Below are 20000 nucleotides of genomic sequence, written 5' to 3' on the forward strand. Positions count from 1 at the left end.
TGGGGTGGGAGAGGCAGATCCACCCGAATCGGACTTCTGAGCGTGCTATGGAGTGAGAATTAACAAGGTGTATTGGTTAGTCATGAACAAAACATTTCAACCTTAGTCAAAACAGCATGCATGGGTGTTCCAATTAACCCAGAACAATGGAATTGTAACAGTGGCATAGCAGACAGAACACATGGAGAAATGGAACGACAGTCAGGATTGCAACAGCATGCCGGTTATATTTATGACAACAGGCCAACAACAATGGTTATTTAACAAGACATGTTAGTATGCACACAGTTTCAAATATAATAACCAACATGGAACAAAGGTCCCAACAGTAAGTTTTGGTAACAACATACCCATATTACATTTTGTGCAATTACTGGAGCAGATGAGTGGTGGGGGAAGAGAAAATAATTCCATTAACAACTGCATTCAGTGATACTTGTCAATACACTATTTTTCAATACTGTACAGTTCTGCCCACCCTTAACCTCTACCTGGGCCATGCAGCTACTACAGCACATGCACATCTGTACATATATGCACCTGGAGTACTATGGAGTAAGGTATGACAGCTCTACGTACAGAAGTATAGTGTGCTCATACCTGTCATACTTACTGGTACAAGTAACAATGTGTTACCTGTCCTGCTTTTCTGTAAGTGTGCTTTTGGCATACTTGTACTGTGATGTTATCTGGGTACAGGTTTCTTGGCATCAGGGGAAGCTATCCATGACAGTGTGACACTTGAAAGGCTTGTAATGGCTAGACTGCATAATGTAGATGGCTAGCCTGCTTCTATTTGTAGGACTGGGGCTGCTCAACAGAACATTTGTACACATTTCATACATATATCCATCATACTGCTTCTGCAAATATCTCTTTACCTGTGAGGAAAATATCTGTTCACAATAGATTAGTGTGTGTACCAATATTCAAGGTTACAGCTGTAGAAATAGAAAGACATGTTAGTAGCAGTTATTGGATTTGAACAGCGGTGTGTGTGTGCAAAAGGGAACTACAAACCTAGTCCTTATCAGCCTGAGCTACTGGGGAAGTGCCGTTTATTACTTCAGTTTTTTCTGTCTAGTACATATTTTTCTACACACTATACTTTTTATCAAATGTCATTTTGTTTTCCACAATAACTACAACAATCAGAATAAAAAACTGTTGATGTTAATGTTTACACAATATGAGCAGATTATTAAAACTACACATTTGGACATTTTAATAAAACAAACTTCAATTTAGAATCAAGTCAACAAACTCTACTTTTACAGTCTGCACCTGTTAGTGTCTCACAATTTGTTGTACATTCAGGCCTACATACAGCTGAAATGCAAAGGTTAACACAAGGCAATGCTGGCAGGAGCACAGTAAAACACATTACTGAAGGAAATATTTACTTTTGCATTTTGTCAGTTATTTCAGATCCACATTCTGTACTATGCAGATGAACAGTGCTAAATCACGTCACCTCAGTTACTGCATGCTGCAGCAGCTACACAATTGTACTTTTCAGATACAAGATAAATGAAAGACAACAGTTTGTGGTAGTCAGCTTTATTATTTTTGACATAACACTTTATATAACTCAGAAATCCACAGTTAGTATTACTGCATGATCTGCACAGGAGGACTGCTTCTCATTTGTAACTGTTACAGTAGCCCTGACACAGCAGTTTCTTAGCAGGTTCTTTCAGACAGCCTAATACATATCCAACTCTTCCTCTCTTCAGTTGTACCTTGATTGCTACAAAACTATGTATTACACAGCAGCTGGCACTACTGAGTTCTAACACTGGCAGCCTGACACATGCATTTCTTCAGTACAGTTAGAGCACAATTATATATACAGACAGTACTACCTTTACTATTTCTGATTTATTACAGCAGATATTAGGAATATTTCTGTACTCATCAAACTCTCGGCGCAGTCGGACCAAGCGCTGTGCATGGGCATCAATGTCCATGGCCCTCTCAGCAGCAGCTGTATGGGGAAAGAACACACACATTAAGCACACCTGTACAGTAACATGTACATTTTTAAATGATTATTTACATATACACAGACTGGATACTTACATACTTCTGGGACCTCCTCTGCTCATGCCTCTTGGATACACTGGGACAAGAACTCACCCCTCCTATGCTTTAGGTCATCATAGGGATGACGCACCTGCTCACCAGTTTGGGGAATGCCAGTGGCACTAGTGAGATCTTGTGCCAGACAGCCCCAGGCCTCTGCTTTGTACTGGAAGCTCTGGTACTGGTCCTGCAGCAGTCTAGCTTCATGGTCTTTGATAAGGAGTCTAACCATGACCCTGGACTCCTGGGTGCCCAAGCGTTGCGCCAGAAATCAAACACCATCTCCTACACCTGACATTGTTGCTGCCCTTATCAGACTCAGAGATATGGCTGTATTCCTGCCTGTGCGGTTTAAATAAGGCCATTTTCTTGCACTTTTCCATGATTGGCTGATTTATAAATATGCTAAGCTATGTTTAGCGCCAAACAAATCTGCTTAGCAAGACTTAAACCAACTAAGCAAAGCTTACAGTTGCTAAAGATTGCTTATATTTTCATGCTTACGCAATCCTTAGCTAGTTTCAGCTGAGCAGCAGCAGGCTTGGCTGGCCACAAACAATTATTTAAAAAAAAAAAAAACAAGAACGTTTTTTTTCCATTTTCATATGGCATTTTCCTAGCCTTACACTACCATATGTGAGGCATATGACTTACAAATATCATTCCAATTCATAAAAAATAATTTGAATGATGAATTAATCGATATATTGGGGACTAAACCTAATTTTGTATATAGGATGGGACATAACTTAAAACATCTATTGGAAACAGGAAACAAGAGTAGGGAGACACAATCTCTGTCGTATACTAATAAATGTGGTACCTGTGCACAATGCAGATATATGTCTAATCAAACAAATATAGTGTTAATGAATTGTAACAGGACTAAAATATACCCTAAGAGAGGTAATTGCAATACAAAATTTTTGGTTTATTTGGCAAAATGTACTGCCTGCTCTTCTTTTTATATAGGCAAGACGGAACAACACTGTAGGAAAAGGATTTATGCACATTTGTATAGTATTAGAAAAAAAGATGATAAGAATGCTTTAGCGAAACACGTTATGAATAAAGGAGTTGAACATGAATTTAGATTTAGTATTTTAGTACAGATCCTAGGGGAGGTAATATTAAAGGTAAATTGGCATTCAGAGAATGCTATTGGCAGCTATTGACTGATGCCACTATCCCACCGGGGTTAAATGAATTTATCTTGGTTAAACCCATGTTAGAAATATAAAAATACAAATATGTTATATGAATGATGATAAATATTTATATTTACACTACGCACATACTTTTTAAGGTTATTAGATTTTTTAAGGTTATTAGATTTATCAGTTATGTTTTAAAGTAGTTATATTAGAAGTTCACATTTCAAGTTGCACATATATATATACACTTTATTTATTACTTACTATATACATATAGTATAGTTTGTATAATGTTGGACATATCAGTATATAGGTTATTTATTTACAATATAAGGTATATTAGGTTGCATAGGACTATTCATTTCTTAACATGTTGTTTATATTATTTTTTACAAAATTGTTTATAAACATATATTCTTATATGCACATATTAGATAGTATTATTTTTGAAAAGTATTTATGTGTTTTTTGATCGTAGCAATATATAATTATTTTAGATAATTTTGTTAGTGTTATTGCTTTAAGAGTTGTTTTTTAAAAAAATCCTTTTGGCGCCAAATCAAGTATTTAAATAACAATGTAACAAGCTAAAAATTGTTCTGAAGAAGCCTACGTGTTTAGTAGGTGAAAGCGCTAAACCAACTTATCTGTTACAATAAAAGGATTTTTACTATTCGTGCTTGATGCCTGACAATTTTATTGCTACCAGCATTTGGAGATTTATTCAGCTGCATCTACCTGGTTCTTGGGCGTTCAGCGTTAGCATCTTCACGCCAACTTTCCATTTTTTGGTTATTTACGCTGCTGTTTCTGTTGTTATTTACAACATGATAATAAATTGCTTTCAGAGGTGTACTTTGCCACACTGTATTAACTGTATATGTGGCAGCAGCAGATGTAACACACATAGCAAATGCTTTCATAGGTGCAACTGCTTCACAGTCATATAGCACAAAATAAATTGTAATGATGCATGCAGCCATTGTCTTTGCACAATACTGACATCAGGCACTTGTGTTATGATTACTTCTACTGGGAAGTAAGTCTTATGAGTGGTCTTCCTTTCACACATTTAATCACATCCATAAGTACACACTGACATGCACACACACAAGATGTTAAAAGACCGATCCTGCATTATTTGTGTCTGACAGGATTTCCATCGTAGTAAATTTTTCATGACATGTCTCACATCTCCTTTGTACATGCATCTCATCTGTTCTATTTTAAAATCTGTAACAGTGTATGGCAGCATAGACTTCTATTCATTTTCAATTTAACATGACAGTTCTGTTTCTGTGGCTTCTACCTGTGGATTGCACAGCATACTGATTTGGGGGATGTGTTCTCTATCTAACTATTCTATCCACTATCAGTACTTGTATGAGTAGTATTTTGAGGTGTTACTTAATTTTCTCAATTTTCCCACAGCTTTATGTATGTGCTTTCCCATTACCCCTGCATTATACCTTGATACATATCAGGCATGGGAATTTGTAAGCTTGTGTTACCTGCACAACATTTGCTGCTTGTGTTTTCTTTATCAATGTACATGACAGTGCCAGTAAAGTTCCCAAATATCCACTACTGCACTCACTGTAATGTACAGCTGTATCAACCTTCCATGTACACCTGCTCTGTTAGGCTTTCCCTGGTTTTTATGTGCTCAGTGTTGACCTATCTCTTATTGTGCCATATACACTCACTCATTACTGATCTCAGGTTTGTGTACGCTCCTCAGGTTGGCCACAAGCTTGTGTTGTGGACTCAGGCTAGGATTTATCAATGAGTAGAGTAACTTGGAGTCTTGCATATTTGATTAAGAATGCTGTTTATCATGCACAGCAAGCCGGTAGTGTTAGTTCAAGCATGGCATTTATAAGCTGCTAATGAGTTCCAGGGTATGAATACTAGCTTAAATAGTTCTAAGAACTATTCTTAACCATCAGGTGCTGGAAGTTGTAAGTATGTGCAACATCTTCCAAAAACAGATGCAAACTGCTGTGGCATATACTTGGGGCTTCCAGAATAACTAACAATATGTAGCTGTGTATAGCTGTGGGTAATAACTTGAGGTTTACTCATAATATTACTTCTGTTATATCAGAGACAATTACTTGCATGCACTTTCTTGTCCAAAAGTTGTATAAAATCTCATCTTGGGTGTGGAGCTTCAGTTTTGTCTATCATATTAAAAAAATCAGTAAACTAATAAGAAATAATCTGAAAATTCTTTACCAGAAAATTACTAGATTGATCTACTTATTTTGAATTAACAAGGCTGATTTATGCAACTTGTCATTTTTTAAGTATAAACAAACAACAAGAAACAAGGAAACCAGGGCTGGTGTAAAACAGAATCCAAAAAAAAAAAAAAAAAAAAAAAAAATAGCAGCATAACCCAAAGAAGGAAATGTAATAAAAAAAATCCTACAATTTCATCAGCAGTGTTACTCATTTATGACTTAAAATAACCTTTCTGCAAACATATCTATAATTTCATTTATCACACAAAACAAAATATAATCTGTGGTTCATCTAGGTAACTTGATCATCTGACCTCTAGGAATGTTGCCTTTAATAAAATGTTGGTATGTAGTGGAATAATGCAAATAATTGTTTACAAAACCGAGTTTTTTTAATTTCTCAGTCACACGTCAGGTCAGTAAAATGTGCAAATAACTGATTTCATAACCCACGGTACCCATAGTAAATGTCAAAAAATGTATACTGTTGTTCAAAACTGCAACAAATTCTTCCAATTCCATCTTAGGTCCACCTTAAATAAGAAATAAATCATCAACACGCCTTTTATAGTATAAAACTTTATCTGAATAATGAAGAAAGGTGGTAAGAATATTAGCATCCCACCAACCCATCACTAAATTGGCCTAAGAAGGTACCACTCTCATAGCTATGCACTTTTTAGTGGAGAGTAAGAATGATTAAATTTAAAAAAGATGTTTTCCACTTTAATGCAAACAGTACCAATTTCATTATTAGAAAAATATATATAATATGATAAAGTGTTAAAAATGTAGTCCCTTGATACAAAGTAATACTGGTATATAAAGACTTAAGATCAGGTATAAATAAAAAAAGTCTCCTTACCAGTGAAATTATATTGCCTCAATGAATTAAAACAATCACAAGAGTCCTTCACATGACCAGTCATTTCACACACCAAGGGACTAAATAATGCATCCAGAAATATAGATTCACCCTTTAATACTACCCATTGCAGACACAATAGATTGAAAGGGTACATGATATTGTTTGAACAATAACTTATGGATTCCAAAAAGCACTCCAGTTTTAAGATGTTCTACAGTCATAAATTGAAGCATATCAAATGTAATTCTATTGTCCATTAATAAATAAAAAAAACATCCTATGAATGTGTTTGTGTGATGATCCTCCACTGGACCAGTAATCAAGTAGCCTCAGCCCTCACCACTGGCAACAGTGGGGGGATGTTCACTGAGACGATGACAAGTACGCACACAGTATTTCTGAATGCAGCACTCTGCATCAAGTGCAATTTCCCTTAAGAGCACACGGAGACCACAGGCAGTCCATTGCTGTTTTCTCCTTCTTTCTCCATATCCCCAGTAAGACTCCTCACCGGCACAACTATAGAGTTGAGTCCTTAGGCAGGGTTCCAAGCCAAGTCCTTCAACACTCTCTCTGTCCAACCAGTGCTTCTTGTCCCTGCCCAAGTAGGTGATACACACAGTCATGGAGATTTGTTTTACACACACACACACACACACACACACACACACACACACACACACACACACACACACCTGGGAAAGTCTGGCACAGGTTTACTAGCTACGCCCCCTTCTGACCAGACTGTAATGTAGTTAGCACTGCCACCAGAACTCATTATCAGTTACTTTAAGGTCCTTAACAAAGGGTGTCCAATTTTACTGTGTAAGAATAGTACTAATACAAATAGTAGTGTGACAAAGAGCAAGGCCGTTAGGAGTGGCCCACACAGTGCCACCAAATAAATATGCAAGTACTCTCAAAACTTAAATATCCCTACAAAGATCAGCCACAATGAAATGATTAAACATATGTAATAATAAATAATAAAAGAATAAGACAATATTAAATATATATTCACAGTGACATCAGAGTTGAAAACCACAGGAAATATTTAAAATAACATTGCAGTGCAGACTCACACAAACAAAGAAAAACATCTAAACGAAACTTTACTATACTCCTGACTGTATCTAAGAAAATTATACTGTTCCCTAGAAACTTACTTCACTAGAGCAAGGCAAATGTGTGGTAAATGGATCTTGTTGTCCTCAGGTCCAAGACATAATTCAGAATGTTCTGTCTCACTGAGAGACTTCTCAAATTAATACCTAAAATATTACTGCTGGGATAGCTTGCAGAATTTCATCATTTCTGGTCATCTGAATTTTAGTTCCCAGGCCAAACTCCCATTGCTTGAAGCTGGCAGCATTTAACATCTACCTGTAAAAATATACAGACAAAGGCTTTTACTCAGATCTTTGTCAGATGGTGGAAGTCATAAAACAATTGCATTCCTTCATGCCTTAAAAGTAGCAATTAGTTTACTCCAAGGGCAATACAGAAAGCTTCCTAGCACAGACTCTGTGTCTCTAGCTGCATTGAAAACTTGAAAGGTAGCCTCTTTATTGCATGCTATAAAGTTATTTAATTTCAGCTATTTTTCTTAAGTTTACTAGACTGAGGTTAACCTCCCATATCCCAGTTTCCACTGTTAAAATATATACATTTAAACAGTTATGACAGTGCATGTACATTTCTGTTCTCTTCCAGTAGGGCACACTGTGGATACATTTTAACACAGCACTTTTACAAATACCTTTTCAACACAAACGTCTTTACAGAGCAGTTTGAAATACACAACATGCATTTCTAATACATTTGTAACACAAGCATCCTGTATTAATCATTTCAATATTCACCAGTGACATATAATTACTTACAAAATTCCAGCTAGCTGTGCTGGCAGTATCTCTTTTCATCACACTTCTTGCCCTCTTTGAAGACTCAAGCTGTTTTTTCAAGTGACCCTTGAGAAACATTGCTTGAGAGAAATGAGACTATCTGGGAATACATTACCCCATTCCCTGTTTTGAGATCCTAGCTGCCTTGGTATTGCTGACCCCAGTACAGTGCTGCACTGTGATATCATATGCCTGCAACCACAGGCTCCACCATAGTAACTTGACATTTTACTGGCTGGGTCCCTGTAGCCATAGATCCCCCTCACACTCCTCCTGCTTCCTACTGCAATTACTTAGCACCAGGGCCTCCCTAGCACGGTAAGGTTTCATGGTGTTAACATGGTACAATTTGTACCCCTACCTCCTGTCTAGCAGTTCTACCATGTAGTTAACATCACTGACCTTCCTTACCACTTTGAAGGTTCCCTCCCAAGCTGCCTGCAGCTTGTTGGGTCTGACAGGGATGGGAAACATAACCTGCTGCCCACAACATACTCTCTAGCTCAAACATTCCTGTCATACAGGACCATTTTTCTGTTGGGCTTCTGTCAGGTTCTCCTGGTCCAAGCCCATGAGTTCTCTGAGCCTTGTCCTGTGGTTTAGGACATATGCCAGAACAGACTCCTTGTGGAATTCACACTCACCCTGTCACTCATCGCAAATCAAATCTAGAGATCCCATCACCCTATGCCCACACAGCAACTCAAAATGTGAGAAACCTGTGGATTCCTGGGGTACCTCTCTGTAAGCAAACAGATGGGGCAAATAATTACCCCATTCCCTCTTAAACTGGTCTGCTAATGCCTGTTGCATGGTCTTTAGTGTAGAGTTTAACATCTCCACAAGACCATTAATCTGGGGGTGATAGAGGTGGTCTGACATGAAATTGTCACCTTTGTTAGTCAGTATTTCTTTTGGGAAAACTACCCTGCTGAAAATCTCTAACTAGCATTTGCCACCTTTTCTGCCTTGATGGTGGACAAAGCCACTGCCTCAGGGAATCTGGTAACATAATATACTACCACTAGGATGTACTTCTTCCCTGTGGAATTTAGGGTACTCTGAGGCCCCACAATACTATAGCTACCCTCTAAAATGGCTTCTCAATCACAGGCAAAAGCATCAAAGGAACTTTCACCTTGTCCCCTGCTGTGTCTACTTTTTGGCACTGCACACAGGTCCTGCAGTACCCTGTTACATCCCTGGAAATGTCAGGCCAATAAAAGTTTGGCATAATACGTCTCTTGGTATGCTTTATGCTCATATGACCTACAAAGAGAATGTCATGGGCTATGGCTAGATGTGCCAAATGATAGGTTCTGGGAACTACCAACTGCTGTATTCTCTCAATTTCTAGCCCTCCCTCAGGGGTCCACTATCTATACAGTAACCATTTGTCCCAGTATACAGATTCTTCTTTTCCTTGAGAATCAGTTACCTCCCTGGCTATGTCCCTCAAGCCTTGTAATGTATGGCCCGAGAGCTGAGCCTGTCTCAACTCTCTCTTTGTAACCTTTGTAACCCTTCCCAGATCCCCTTCCACAGGAAGTTTGGTATCTTCTAACAGTGTTGCCTCACTGTCAGCTTGGGTACTACTACTCACCTCTGCCCTTGCAGTCACTCTGTCTAAGGGAACATCAGTACCCTCCAGCAGCTGTGGCTCACCTTCATTCTCACTGCAACAGGGTAGCTCCCTCTCTGAAGTAACCACATCACAGGTCCTGGGTTCAATTATGCAGTCTTTCTGGGTCCCCCCAGGGTACTAGACCCACGTGCTTGTCTCCAAGTCTGACTGTGTGTAACTGCATACACATAAGGTACTGCATTATCAAAATCATTCCCTATAAGGACATCTGCAGGGATATCCTCAAACACACCTACTTGCTTCCTTCCTTCCTTTTCCACCTTCCCAGTTAAGGTGAACCCTATCCAAAGGAATTTGGAATGGGGTCCCTCCTAAAGCTCTGACTGGAGTAAACTGCCCAAACAAGTAGTGCTCCTCTTTAACCATTGCAGGCTTCACAATGGTTACATCAGAAGCTGTGTCTCTCTTAGCAGTGGCATGTTTCCCATCTACTAAGATAAGGTATAACCTCTTGTAGTAATTTGGTACCCTTGTTATCTCCAGACAACTTACTGGTAGCATTCTGTCATTCCAACTTGCTGACTCCCTTACCTTTTGTTCCCCACCTTGCCTCTGTGGGCATTTATATGCTACATGTCCCCACTGGTTACATGTAAAACATTTAACCCTTAATCCAGGCCATGTACCCAAACTAGTGTCATCCCCTGTTACTGGCAGACTCTGTTGGGGTGGTTTAGGCTGCCTACCATGGGTTCCCTTAGACCCATATGCAGCACTGGGTATCCTTTTCCTGTGCAGTGATGCCCTGCTTCCTAGGTATAGGTCTCTTTTTCCCCAACTCATCTGCAGTATTACATTCTCTATCTGCCAACCAGATTTTCATGTCCTCAGGCAAAGTGCTAAGGGTTTCTTCCCTCACCAAAACATCTCTCAGCACTTCAAACATGGTGACTTGACAACCACTCACCCACCTATGAAAATAAGTGCTTACTTCAGCAATATAGTCACACACACTTTCATCTGCCTTGCGTCTATGCTCACAATACATTTTTCTATAAGCTTAAGGTGTTAACTTAAAACACTCTAATAAACAATGTTTAACTGTACTGTAATTTAAGCAATCAGTTTCAGACAATTTAGAAATAGCAGTTGCAGATTTACCATGGAATAAGGGAGTCAGAGACTATACCCAGAGCCATTGCTCAACATTATACTGTTTACAAACACTTTCAAACATATGAATAATACTATCAAAATTATCACCATCTATAAATTGTGGAAGAAATTTACTGAAATGCATTGCTTCTGGGGTTTGCTTATTCCCTTCCCCATTACCTCATTGACCCTGGCAAAGAGTCAGCATCTGCTTTTCATGTTGCCTCTGCTTCTCATTTTCTTTAGCCTTCAAATGCCTCAGTCTCTCATTTTTCTTTGGCCTCCAAATGTCTCAGCCTCTCTGGTGATTCTAATGCCATTTGCTTCTCCTTTTCTTCAGTCTCCAAATTCTGCAGTCTCTCTGCTGATGCTAGTTCCAGCCCTTTGGCCTCCAGTTCAAGTCTCTTTAACTCCAGAAAGATGTTTAAGTCCTCTGAGGCAAATTTGAACTGTCAGTTTTCTGAGAGTTGTACATCCCCAAGGACAGTCTGGTTGTCCTCCTGGTTGCTGGTCTGTGATGCAACTGTGACTAAGGCTGCAATAATGTCTGCTTTAATGAGGTTGGAATGCACCAGTCCTTTGGCTTGGCACATCTCAGCCAAGTGGCTCCTTGGCAGCTTGTCATAATCTTTTGTTGACTTCCTTGCCTGCTCTCCCTGACTAACTAAGCTAACAAAAAATAAATAATACTATTGTGATATAAAACTCAATGTTCACTGTGTGGCTGCTTGACAGTAAAAACGCATTCTTTAGTGACCATTGTTTACAGGCTACAGGAGTTCAATATCCACACCACCGAATCACAATATGTGATGTGGTGATCCCACCACTGCCCACCAAATATGATGACCCTCCACTGGACCAGTAATCAAAGAGACTTTATCCTCACCAATGGTAACAGTGGGGTGATGTTCACTGAGAGGATGACAAGTATACACACAGTATTTCCAGATGCAGCTCTCTGCATCAAGTGCAATTTCCCTTAAGAGCACACAGAGACCACAGTCAGTCCGCTGCTGGTTTCTCCCACTTTCTCCAGACTCTCAGTAAGACTCCCCACTGGCACGGCTATAGAGTTCATAGGTTCATAGGTTGGTACTAGGCTATCGACCCTAGGGCCTATACAAGTCTAGCCATAACAATTCCCTGGCTATTTCTTCTCACACTATTTACTTCCTGGACCCCTGTCTAGCAGGGCAACTGACATGATCCCCGGGGTGAATTTCCTTTCTCCCATTCAATCATCAAGGTTCCTTTTGAAGAGGGCCAAAGAGGCGCTGTGCTTTACATGTATGTTGAGTTCTTAACCAGGATTCCAAGCCAAGTCCTCCAACACTCTCTCTGTCCAACCAGTGTTTCATGTCCCTGTCCAAGTGGATGGCACACACACTCTTGGATATTTGTTTTACACACACACACATACACACACACACACACACACACACACACACACACACACACACACACACACACACACACACATACACACACTCACCTGGGAAAGGCTGGCCCAGGTTTATTAGCTATGCCCCCTTCTGCCCAGACTATAAGGTAGTTTCCATTGCCACCAGAATCCCTTATCAGCTGTTTTAAGGTCCTCACCAAAGGGTGTCAAATTTTACTGTGTAATGGTAATACTAATACAAATGGTGGTTAGACCAAGAGCAAGGTTGTTAGGAGTGGTCCGCACAGTGTCACTAAATAAATATGCAAGTACTCTCAAAACATAAATACCTCTACAAAGATTAGCCACAATGAAATGTTTAAATATATTTAATAATAAATAATGAAAGAACAAGGCAATACTAAATATACAGTGACATCAGAGATGAAACCACAGGAAATATTTAAAATAACATTGCAGTATAGGCTCACACAAACAAAGAAAAACATCTAAACTAAACTTCACTATATTCCTGACTGCATCTAAGAGAATTATACTGTTCCCTAGAACCTTACTTCATTAGAGCAAGGCAGATGTGTGGTAAATGGATCTTGTTGTTGTCAGGTCCAAGATGTAATTCAGAATCCTCTGTCTCACTAAGAGAATTCTCAAATTAATATCTAAAACATTACTCCTGGGATAGCTTGCAAAATGACATAATTTCTGGTCATCTGACTTCTAGTTCTCAGGCCAAATCCCCCTTTGCTAAAAGCTGGAAGCATTTAGCATCTACCTGTAAAAGTATACAGACCAGGTCTTTTCCTCAGATCTTTGGCAGCTGCTGGAAGTCATAAAACAATTGTATTCCTTCATGCTTCAAAAGTAGCAATTAGTTCACTCGAAGGACAATACAGAAAGCTTTCTAGAACAGACTCTGTGTCTCTAGTTGCACTGAAAACTTGAGTGTTAGCCTCTTTATTGTGTCCTATAAAGTAATCTAATTTCAGATATTTTTCTAAAGATTACTAGACAGAGATTAACCTCCTGTATCCCAGTTTCCACTGTTAAAAATATATACATTTAAACAGTTACAACAGTGGATGTACATTTTTGTTCTCTTGCAGTTGGGCACATTGTGGATACATTTTAAACACAGCACTTTTACAAATACCCTTTCAACACAAACATCTGTACAGAGCAGTTTCATATACACATGACATATATTTCTAATACATTTGTAACACAAGCATCTTGTATAAATCATTTCTATATTCACCAGTGACATATAATTATTTATAAAATTCTAGCTAGCTGTGCTGGCAGTATCTCATTTCATCACAGCTTGGATATTTGATGTATAAAAGTAACTCTCTGATACTTGTCATCATTTCTCAAAATGTCTTCAGTAGCACACACACACACCTAGTAACTATACCACATCCCTTATCTGCCTTCATTTACCACAACTTTCATTTTTTCATAGGATTACTAGCCACCTGCCTTTCAGCCGTACCCAGGTTAATAAAAGGTTCTTAGCTTTTTCCTTTAATTAATTGAATAATGTCCTTTTCACATGCATCATAAAACACTTGAATAGTAGAATGTAATGGTGGGTTAAAACTAGTTGGCATTTTAAATTTAGGAACCTTTAGAAACATTAATATTCATGATGTATTTTAAATTTAACTTACGACAAAAGAATTTCAAGTCAACCAATGTCACTGATAAATCAGCTCACTGACTATGCAGAAAGGAAAAATGTTTTTTGTAAAATGACAATTTCATCATCCAAAAAGTTCTCAGTGGTAAAATTATAAATGTTCTTACCTAAAATAGAATTATTTACAGTTAAATAAAATCAAGGATGATGAAGTGATACTCCTTGTCCCCTGCCTCAGTTCTTGTTCATCCCTCTGCCTCTCCTTCTGCGGTTCTGAAAATGAAATGAAATATTTATCCCTTTTGGTACATTTTTTTATTCAAAACCCCAGAAGCAACCTTGAGAATCTCCAAGAGATTAGCCAGCAGAATTGCTTACAACTACCTTCAGCCACAGAAGAATTTTTAATTTCTGAATCAAACAGCAAATGGAGAAGCAGAACAGTTTCACCCAAAGTCTTTCTTAACAGTTTGTCTGCCTAATTTGCCCAACTTTTTTTGGAGAGTTAGCCCCTAACTCTCTACCCTCAGCTATTTGCATTAGATAGATAGTCATGGACTAAACCCACCAGCCTCCAAAGACTACATCAGACTGAATACCACATCCAGCCCTGTAAAGACTTATGGACTTGTCATTTTACTCATTATAGTACTGGAATGCACCCCCAACCCCCCAAACACTGCAGCACAGTAAATACAACATACAGCCATGCAAAAGCTTACAAACTTGTCTTTATTCAGTGTAAGGGGAAATTACTTGTTTATTCTATAACCTGAATCATACTCTGTTGTAAATGATACAAAGTTTAATGTATCTTCTCTACTCGGCCATTACTTACTGGTCTGCTTTTTGGCTATTTTTCAGAACTAGAATCAAAAGTAGCCTCCACTGCCCCCTAATTCGTCTCCTCATCTTCCCTCTCTAATTAATGAGATACACCCTAGTCTTGCTGGTAGAATGCACTTTCTTAATTGTTCTTTCCAGTTACTGCTTTTGTTAATCCCCCTATCTCCTGTAAAGGTGGTTCTATGCTGCTTTGCTTTTTCCCTTTCCCATCATCTGAAGTTTCACTGATTACTTGGTATATTGCTATTATTTCTTTCTACCCTTATGGTTTTTAGTCTACTACTTCTAATACTGCATAGTCTAAGATTTACATTTGCATTTACACTAGTAAGCACCCTTAGTTCCTTCCATGCAAATTCAAAAAGTGCCAACTCTATTGATTGCTTTTTGACCATATGGGGCTCAAACATTTTCTATTCACCCACACCTAGCTCGGGATGACTTTGTTCCATTCCCTTCTCACATACCCTCCCCACTATAACCACATTTATACTTCCCTAAGCCCACACACTCCATACCTGTAACCAATCATACACATTGCAGGCACCATATTTCCTCTTCCCTCTTATACATAGCTACATCACATCACACCACCTTTCATTTGGTCCTTCCTTCCTCAAGCTACTTTTTCTCCTCCCGCTACTATTTCATTCACCCTCCTCAATTTTAACAGTAATACCTTAATTTATTCTACTGATCGCCCCTTATTAAATACTTCAGACCTACTTTTCTCTATTATAACTACATTATGCTGCCCTTTAATTTACTACCTGTACTTCTATCTATTCTTGCCCGTGCCACATCTTATCACACTCTATTATAATACAGCCTCATTGCTATTTTTAAAACAGTACATCATACTTCTAAATCATCCAACTTCTATCCAGCTCTAACACGCAGCCTACAGTCTGTCACATCCCATACTTACTTTAGTTACAATAACACCAGAAAGGAACTCACACTGCACACAGATAATTTAAAGGTGAAAACTAAATATAAAAAAATGATTTCACTGCACACACCTCTCATCTAAGCTTGCAGTTGATGTTGATGTGCATCCTAATCCTGGACCCTCTCTACACACTTGCATCTCTACCAATTCAACTACTCCTAGTACTCCTCTTCCACTCGACCAAGGTAATAGTCTACTTTTGATGAACTTAAACCATAGGTGTATCCACAATAAACTACCACAGTTACTTGCCTATATAGCCTCATACATCTCTGAGATACTGCTAGCCACAGAAAGACCAGGAAATTCTTCCCCATGCTACATCAGTAGAAATGTCAGACAGCATAAGGAAGCTGGTGGCATGGCTATAATATACAAAAGGCACCTTAAAATCACTTCCTACCCTCTCACCCACCCCAAATTTAACCATTGCTGACATAATAATCTCTCTCCCGTAACTCAACAAATAAAAGAGCATATGCATCACCGCTGTTTATATCCTGCCTGGGAAAAATATCCCATTGCATGAAGAAATCCTGCACTGGATCTCTAATAATACCTCTTCTACCAAAATATCTCTTAAAACAAAAAAAAAATCCACACATGCTGTTGACAACCTGCTACCAGAATATAACACAACTGCTGCAAATTCTTTAGCATACCCTGTATCCATAGCCATAAACCAATTAATTACAGAAAGCTAATTCCTTGCCATTTGGAAAAGTCCTACATCATACCTCTACATAAAGGAAAGCATTCATCAACCCCTCCAGCTTCTGACTTACAGCCATTCTTCCTCCACTGTCCAAAATATTAGAAAAATGCATTCATTCCCAACTCCTTTCCCGTCTTCATAATAAAAGTCTCCCCTCCAGCACTCAAAGTGGTTTCTGACATCACCACAGCACAATTACAGTTATGCTTAGTTTTACCAAAATCATAAAATCTAGTAGAAGCACTGGCAACCTAGCAATGTCCATCTTTGTAGACATGTCAAAAGCATCTGACACAGTTTTACACCAACACCTGCTCCATGAACTATTCTTTCTGGGGCTCTCCCATTCATCACTTAGCTGGTTCTACAGCTAGCTCCTCAACAGACTCCAGGCTGTAAAATGAAAATACGAACTTTCCCCCTTTCTGTCTGTCTGTGTTGGCGTACCTCTGGGATCTATTCTAGACCCTTTACTATTAGCATTTTCACTAATAATATTCACAAAGCTGCCAAAGAAGCCTCTATAGTACAATACACAGGTGATGCCACCCTCATATGCTCTGCACCAAATTTATCGCTACTCCAGAAGATGACTGAGGAATCCTTTTCCTCACTTGAGCACTAGCTCAATGACTACCAACTACTTTTCAATGCTAAAAAAAAATAATGCTGCTTTTACCCAAACCTCTAGCAGCACAGAAACATTATTTCAATATTACATGAGCAAATAATCCCTTAATCGTTAGAGTTTCCAGCACAAAACTTCTTGGTGTCTTCATTGATGATAATTTAAAATATGATCAATGCATCACTCAAGCCATTAAGAAAACTCACCAGATGTTGGGCTTCCTCTACAGAAGCAAACATTTTCTCACTGATTACTATAGGAATTCTAACACCTTATCTTCTCCCTTCACTTCTTTATGCAGCAGCCATCCTGTCTAATCTTCACTCCACTTTAAAAAATAAACTAGAGGTTTGCTATAATAAAATAGTTAAGTTTTCATCCAGCTTACTAAACCATTCACACCATTTCCTAGCACTGAAGCACCCACATTGGCTGAAATTAAATAATTACCTAATCTACTCCCAACTGCTTAGTGCCCATAAAATAATACAAAAAACCTAACACCTGCCCATCACTACAAAACATCTTCAAACACAACTTCCCTTCTAGGAATCTCCATTCACAGAACCAATATCTCCTGATCAGGACCAAGTCTCATAACAATGCATGTGACTCACTTTACTCAACATATGTTGCTAAGCCCTAGAGTACCATCCCACCCATCCTAAAACAAGACAACATTACCACATATTTCAAACACAATCTAAAGCAACATCTAAGTTCTTCATGACGATACTCATGCTCCCATCATGACTAAACCCACTTTTCTTTTTGTTTATGTTCAATTTTCAATCTCTCTATCAATTACCCTGACTCTTTCACATTTCCTATCCCTGTCTCTTTCTCTTTCATCCCCTACTGCTCCACCAACATACCTATATATGAATATATATATATATATATATATATATATATATATATATATATATATATATATATATATATATATATATATGTGTATGTATATATTAATCCTCTCCTACTAATACCCCCTCCTTACCAATCTCATCTTCTTAACTATCTACTGTTATCTCAAACTCTCCCCTATCAAAACATTTTCTACTTAAGTTTGTCTTCATTATTTCTGCTTATACCCTTCCTCCACCTCCTCTATTTTCTGTTTCTGCTCTAGTGACATCCTACCTCATTAATGTCAATATTCATATACTAAATTTATGTGCATTGCTCTTATATCTCCAGGTGTTACATGTCAAAATGTATTTGACTTATGTAAAATAATATAAGTTTTAAAGTATATGATAAATGTCTGTACTATTTGTCTAAATACTTCCTGCAAAGTAATGCTTAAAATGTTTAATGTTTATTCTTTTTCGTTGTAAATATGTATTTTCTATGGAGCTTTTATCCCAGGGCCTCCACTGAAAATGGGATGTGTGCCCAGTCAGAATTTCCTGGTGAACAAAAAACAATAAATTAGTACATAAATAAGTGTTCTGAACTGAACTCCTCTCATAGCTGCTTCTAGTTGTCTGTTTTAAGGACCTTGGGGATTCAGCTTCACCTAAAGCATCTACTCTTACTATACCTGCCTAACCGTTCTGAATTGAACTCATTCCAATGCTTCTTCTAGTTGTTTGCTTTAAGTACCTTGAGGGAGAATCCTTTAATCACACCAAGAACAGTTTCACCCAAAGCCCTGTCTTCAGTTTATTGATCTAACTAGTCTGAACTAAACTCCATTCAATGCTGCTTCTCTAGGTGTTTCTTGATTTATTTCCCCAAGTGTTTTGAGTTTCTAATACAATGACAGGAATGAACTCCATTTTTTTAAGTGAGGATATGATCAAAGTTCATGAAGTTAGCATTGTTTTAGTATTTGACATTAGCCAAGAGTGCTATTCTAAGAACCACAATCTGCCTAGAATTGCCTCTTTCTGTAATTTATATGGAGTTACAATAACTGGCAGCATAATTGAAAATTTGATTTTATTAAACCTGTTGTTCCTACTACCACTGGAACTGTCTGCATATCTTTCATTCACATTGCTCCAATTTCTGCTTGCAAATCCTGGTATTTTGTGACTTAGTGTCTCTCCATACGAAAGACACGGAAATCATTAGTATAGCAATTTCAATGATTTATGCTAATTTCTGCCTTATGTATGTGTCAATTTGCCTCCTGGATCTCAACAAGACCCACAAGTAAGACCGTTGTTAGGACTGCTTTAATAGATAGCAATAAATACTGTACTGAATTAGTTTTCCCTGGTCTACTAACCTGTGTAGTGGTTGCAATTTATTTTCCACTGGAATCGCCACTTTGACCATCTTAACCCCATCCATTCTCATACCTCTCATATGCAAAGAATGTGACAAGGTGACTGAAGGCAGGATGTTTTCGATGTGTGAGTGTTGCACATCTCATAGCTGTGCTCCAAACTGTGCAACTCTGTTTGCAAATTCCTCAGTTTTTTTCTCCTCTTTTTAGGTTCCTACTCTTTTAAGTTTTTCTTTCTCACCTCTTTCATATCTGTAATATCATCCTCATACTTCTCAGTTTCGTGCCTACAGCTTGAATCCTTTAATAGCAACCTTTTTATAATTCTTAGAGTTCCTATAAAAAAAAGTTAAAATCACTCATAATGTGAGCATTAAAGGTGCACGATCATGATCAATACGTTTTAAGATGTGTGCATCTTTAAGCAAATGCACAAAATGAGATCACCGATCTTTAAAAAACAAGAATAAAAGAAGAATTTTTGTTACCTTTTACACAGCATTATTTAGTAGAGCCACCAAATAAACACATTGTATTCAGCAGCATGTGCTGAAAGTAAAACTGTTATGTGTACTCCTG

This window comes from Protopterus annectens, chromosome 12.part0 (assembly GCF_019279795.1).
Source record: "Protopterus annectens isolate FY-2018-M chromosome 12.part0, PAN1.0, whole genome shotgun sequence".
Taxonomy (NCBI): domain Eukaryota; kingdom Metazoa; phylum Chordata; order Ceratodontiformes; family Protopteridae; genus Protopterus; species Protopterus annectens.